We start from the raw sequence: 6,045 nt of genomic DNA, 5'->3' as shown, positions 1-6,045 counted from the left end.
CTGGTTCTGGTCTCGGCTGGGACTTCCGTTGGTGAGTGTGGGTGACAGCGAGGGCTGGGGTTGGGCGGGGACGGGCTGGAGAGAGGGCTCGGTCTCGGTTCTAGGACCTTGGTGGCCGCGCTTCCACGTGCATCCCGTCCTTGGTTTGGGGCGGGGTCGCCATCACCTGAACTCCTGGATAATGTGTTTCCTCTGTTGTAAAATGAGGGCAGGACTTCCTCCCTTGTTTGCCTCCGGTCTTGTGAGTGCCGTGATGTTCCTAGAATTGCCAGCTCTGGAGAGACCCTCTGGGATCACCTGGCGGCCCAGCCAACCTTCCCATTTTACGTATGGGGTAACTGAGGCCCGGAGAGTGAAGTCGTTTGACCAGGGTCACCCAGCCAGTGAAGGGCGAGCCAGTTCGCAGACTAGGTCTGGGGTTCCATTGCTGTCTTATGCAGCACGGTGCGAGACGGAAACTGGAAGTTGGAGGCGGGAACCTAGCCTTCAGGGGCGGAGGGGCGGAGGGGCGGGGGGGCTGCACTCATTGGCTTTGTCGCTTGTCAGTTGGCCTCACGTCTCTGACTTACTTCTTCTGTGAGTTGGGTATAACGATAATAACGGCAAAACTCTCATATACCAGGCACTGTTGGAAGCACTTTATGCACAGCTTTCCTCATTGGATTGAAGGGCCGTTGTGAGTTGACCTTAAACGAGGCCTGTGCTCTAAGGACTAAGCTGCGGCTCTAAAAATTTGTTGAATGACTGAAGGACTCAGAGGCTCTCTGCTAGAGTCTGAGGGACAGAACACATTAATTATGTGCTGCTTCAGAGTTATTGTCGTAATCTTGAACGTTTGAAATAATAAGTAATTATTCTCTCGCCAGTGTAAGCTGAGGAGTCTGAGGACAAGCACGCAACGGGGGTGAGGGCAGAGGGTGTAAGGCTCTTATTTAAACTATCCAGATAATTGCCTTATTGCATGCCTTCCCTTAGCTTTTCATTTACTAATATATTTGATTAGCAGACATTATTAATACTAGCCCAAATATTCGTTATGATGCTAGGTCCTGAAGTCTGACAATGTAGAAAACGCCTTGAACTCCTCTTTTAATGGAGGAATGGGACCTTAAATATTGCTCACTCTCGTGCCTGGCATGCAGCAGTTTCTCAGAAATCGTTTTGAAAATTATTCCAGTAAACTGTAAAGAGTTGTGTGCAGTGGGAGCACAGGGAGGGAAGTGGTCATCTCTGTTTGGAGGGGTTGGGGAAGCTTCTTGCAATAAGTGAACCTTGAATGATGGAGTTGCTGGGGTGAAGCTGGCCTCTTCCAGAAATGATGACCAGTTTGGGGCATGTTAGGGGAGTGGTATGATAAAAAGCCGGAAGAGGTGTGCTGGGACCAAAATATGAAGAGGCTTTATAAGGAAGTACCATTCCTAGAAAATGGTGATGAGGAGCCACTAATGAGTTATAAACAGGAGTGTGATGGGATCAATTACGTTGTTAGCTATAATATAGGGACCAGACAGACAGGGGTCAAGGGCCGTTCAGTTCAGTCATTGGTGGACATTTATTGAGTATCCAGTATGTCCAGGCACCGTGCTGGATGCTACAGATACAACTTGGAATAAGATAGACATGGTTGCCGCCCACATGGAGTTTATCATGCTTTTCCCAGTGTGGTCCCTGGTCTAACAGCATCAGCATCACCTGGAAACGTGTTGGAACTGCAGTCTCTCTGCCTACACACCAGGTCTACTGAATCAGAAAGTCTGGGGCTGAGGCCCAGGTCAGTGTTTCAACAAGCCCTCCAGGTGATTCTGATGCTCACCTTAAGTTTCACAACCACCTGGCTCCTGCAATGGACCAAGGGGTTTTGAGAGGCAGGTCAGAGACAGACTCATCTGCTTTAGGAGGAGTTAAGGTGAAGGAGTGCCTGGTGTGGGCCACTGGCCTATGGTTCACCAGATGTGAACCATGTGTACTTGCCTCCAGAGCCCACACTTGTCCACTCAGTCACATTAGGGCCCTGTGGCAGTGCCTGCCAGCCTGTCTCAGGCCACAGGAGATGTAGGCGATGATAACATTTGTACTGTGCACAGGGGAAGTGGATGGGGCTGCTTGAGGTGGTAGGAGACCAGCTGGAGGACTTGAGGCACTAGGACCTGGAAAGAGCCACCCAGGGCTTCCAGGCTCCCAGAGCCCAGGGGAGTCAGCACCCCGATGTCAGCATGCTGCAGGGCAGCTCTGCTTCATGGGAGGCGAAAGGTAGAGGCGCTCCCTGGATTTGGCAACTGAAATCAAGAATCTTGAAAGAGTTCCTATGCGTTGACCCAGTAATTCTGTTCCAGAGAATCTCTCCCAAAGGTACAACAAACAAAAGCCTTCTGTTCATTGTAGATTGTATTTATTTATTTTTTAAAATTTATTTTTTAATTTACATCCAAGTTAGCATATAGTGCGACAGTGATTTCAGGAGCAGATTCCTTAATGCCTCTTACCCATCTAGCCCATCCCCCCACCCACAGCCCCTCCAGCAACCCTCTGTTTGTTCTCCATATTTAAGAGTTTCATGTTTTGTCCCCCTCCCTGTTTTTTATATTATTTTTCCTTCCCTTATGTTCATCTGTTTTGTATCTTAAAGTTCTCATGAGTGAAGTCAGATGATATTTGTCTTTCTCTAATTTCGCTCAGCATAATACCCTCTAGTTCCATCCACACAGTTGCAAATGGCAAGATTTCATTCTTTTTGACTGCTGAGTAGTACTTCATCGTATATATATATATATATATATATATACCACATCTTCTTTATCTGTTGATGGACATTTGGGTCCTTCCTATACTTTGGCTATTGCTGATATTGCTGCTATAAACATTGGGGTGCGTATGCCCCTTCAAAACAGCATACCTGTATCCCTTGGGTAAATACCTTGTAGTGCAATTGCTGAGTCATAGGGTAGTTCTATTTTTAGTTTTTTGAGGAATCTCCCACTCTGTTTTCCAGAGTGGCTGCAACAGATTGCATTCCCACCAGCAGTGCAAAAGAGCTTCTCTTTTTTTCTGCATCCTCGCCAACATCTGTTGTAGCCTGAGTTGTTAATGTTAGCCATTCTGACAGGTGTGAGGTGGTATCTCATTGTGGTTTTGATTTGTATTTCCCTGATGATGAGTGATGTTGAGCATTTTTTCATGTGTCATTTGGCCATCTGGGTGTCTTTTTTGGAAAAGTGTTCATGTCTTTTGCCCATTTCTTCACTAGATTAAATCTGTTTTTTGGGTGTTGGGTTTGATAAGTTCTTTGTAGATTTTAGATACTAACCCTTTGTCTGATATGTCGTTCGCAAATATCTTTTCCCATTCCGTCGGTTGCCTTTTAGTTTTGCTGATTGTTTTCTTGGCTGCACAGAGGCTTTTAATTTTGATGAGGTCTCAGTAGTTCGTTTTTGCTTTGGTTTCCCTTGCCTGTGGAAACGTTGAGTAAAGTTGCTGCAGCCGAGGTCAGAGAGGTTTTTGCCTGCTTTCTCCTCAAGGATTTTGATGGCTTCCTGTCTTACATTTAGGTCTTTCATCCATTTTGTGTTTATTTTTGTGTATGGTGTAAGAAAGTGGTCCAGGTTCATTTTTCTGCATGTCACTGTCCAGTTTTCCCAGAACCACTTGCTGAAGAGACTGTTTTTATTCCATTGGATATTCTTTCCTGCTTTTGTCAAAGATTAGTTGGCCATACTTTTGTGGGTCCATTTCTGGGTTCTCTATTCTTTTCCATTGATCTGACTGTTTTTGTGCCAGTACCATGTTGTTTTGATTATTACAGCTTTACAATACAGCTTGAAGTCCCGGATTGTGATGCCTCCTTTGGTTTTCTTTTTCAATATTCCTTTGGCTATTTGGGGTCTTTTCTGTTCCATACAAATTGTAGGATTGTTCTAGCACTGTGAAGAATGCTGGTGTTATTTTGATAGGGATTGCATTGAATATGTAGATTGCTTGATTGCTTTGGGTAGTATTGACATTTTTCCTTTTTTTTTTTTTGCATCTTCAGTTTCTTTCATAAGCTTTTTATAGTTTTCGGTGTATAGATTTTTTCACTTCTGGTTAGGTTTATTCCTAGGTATTTTATGGCTTTTGGTGCAAAGTAAACGGAATCGATTCCTTCTCTTTCTGTTGCTTCATTGTTGGTGTATAGGAATGCAACCGACTTCTGTGCATTGACTTTATATCCTGCAACTTTGCTGAGTTCATGGATCATTTCTAGCAGTTTTTTGGTGGAATCTTTTGGGTTTTCTATATAGAGTATCATGTCATCTGCGAAGAGTGAAATTTGACATCCTTCTGACTGATTTGGATGACTTTTATTTCTTTGTGTTGTCTGATTGCTGAGGCTAAGACTTCTAATACTATGCTGAGTAACAGTGGTGAGAGTGGACATCCCTGTCTTGTTCCTGACTGTAGGGGGAAAACTCTCAGTTTTTCCCCATTGAGGATGATATTAGTGTTGGGTCTTTCATATATGGCTCTTAATGATTTCGAGGTATGATCCTTCCATCCTTACTTTCTTGAGTGTTTTTATCAAGAAAGGTTGCTGTAAAAAAAAAAAAAGAAGAAAAGAAAAAAAAGAAAGGTTGCTGTATTTTGTCAAATGCTTTCTCTGCATCTATTGAGACGATCATGTGGTTCTTGTCCTTTCTTTTACTGATGTGATGGATCACATTGATTGTTTTGCGGATATTGAACCAGCCCTGCATCCTAGGTATAAATCCCACTTGGTCATGGTGAATACTTTTTTTAATGTAGTGTTGGATCTGGTTTCCTAATATCTTGTTGAGGATTTTTGCATGCATGTTCATCAGGGAAATTGGTCTATAGTTCTCCTTTTTTGTGGGGTCTTTGGTTTTGGAATGAAGGTACTGCTAGCTTCATAGGAAGAGTTTGGAAGCTTTCCTTCCATTTCTGTTTTTTGGAACAGCTTCAAGAGAATAGGTGTTAACTCTTCCTTAAATGTTTGGTAGAATTCCCCTGGAAAGCTATCCAGCCCTGGACTTTTGTTTTTTGGGAGATTTTTGATTACTAACTCGATTTCTTTACTGGTTATGGTCTGTTCAAAATTTCTATTTCTTCCTGTTTCAGTTTTGATAGTTTATATGTTTCTAGGAATTTGTTCATTTCTTCCAGATTGCCCATTTTATTGGCATATAATTGCTCATAATATTCTCTCATTATTGTTTTTTTTCTGCTGTGTTGGTTGTGATCTCTCTTCTTTCATTCTTGATTTATTTGGGTCCTTTCCTTTTTCTTTTTGATCAGACTGACTAGTGGTTTATCAATTTCATTAATTGTTTCAGAGATCCAGCTTCTGGTTTCATTGATCTGTTCCACTGTTTTGTTGGTTTAGATAGCATTGATTTCTGCTCTAATCTTTATTATTTCCTGTCTTCTGCTGGTGTGGGGTTTTATTTGCCATTATTTTTCCAGCTCTTTGAGGTGTAAGATTAGGTTGTGTATCTGAGACTTTTCTTCCTTCTTTAGGAAGGCCTGGATTGCTATATACTTCCCTCCTATGACCGCCTCTGCTGCATTCCAGAGGTTTAGGGCTGTGGTGTTATCATTTTTGTTGGCTTCCATGTACTTTTTAATTTCCTCTTTAATTTCTTGATTAGCCCATTCATTCTTTAGTAGGATGTTCTTTAGTCTCCAAGTATTTGTTACCTTTCCAAATTTTTTCTTGTGGTTGATTTCGAGTTTCATAGTGATGTGGTCTGAAAATGTGCACAGTATGATCTTGATCTTTTTGTACTTGTTTAGGGCTGGTTTGTGTCCCAGTATGTGATCTATTCTGGGGTATGTTCCATGTGCACTGGGGAAGACTGTATATTCCTCTGCTTTAGGATGAAGTGTTGTGAATTTATCTGTTAAGTCCATCTGGTCTAGTGTGTCATTCAAAGCCATCGTCATCTTGTTGATTTTCTGTTTAGATGATCTGTCCATTGATGTAAGTGGGGTGTTGAAGTCCCCTAATATTATGGTGGTATTATTATTAATTAGTTTCTTTATGTTTAGGAT

General features: G+C 42.4%; 1 protein-coding gene across 2 annotated transcripts in view; it reads left to right on the top strand.

Moving 5' to 3' along the window:
• Nucleotides 1-2: 2 nt before the first annotated feature.
• Nucleotides 3-6,045, top strand: part of PARS2 (prolyl-tRNA synthetase 2, mitochondrial) — a 15,328-nt gene continuing 9,285 nt past the window's right edge. Inside the window, exon 1 of one of the 2 annotated variants that reach the window (XM_077779757.1) lies at nt 3-31. The gene's annotated coding sequence lies outside the window, so the exon portion shown is untranslated. The remainder of the gene's footprint in view (nt 32-6,045) is intronic. The other variant, XM_077779758.1, reaches the window with a different exon arrangement.

Source organism: Crocuta crocuta, unplaced genomic scaffold, assembly GCF_008692635.1.
Source record: "Crocuta crocuta isolate KB4526 unplaced genomic scaffold, BGI_CrCroc_1.0 scaffold168, whole genome shotgun sequence".
NCBI lineage: Eukaryota > Metazoa > Chordata > Mammalia > Carnivora > Hyaenidae > Crocuta > Crocuta crocuta.
This window is presented reverse-complemented; position numbering and strand designations above follow the sequence as displayed.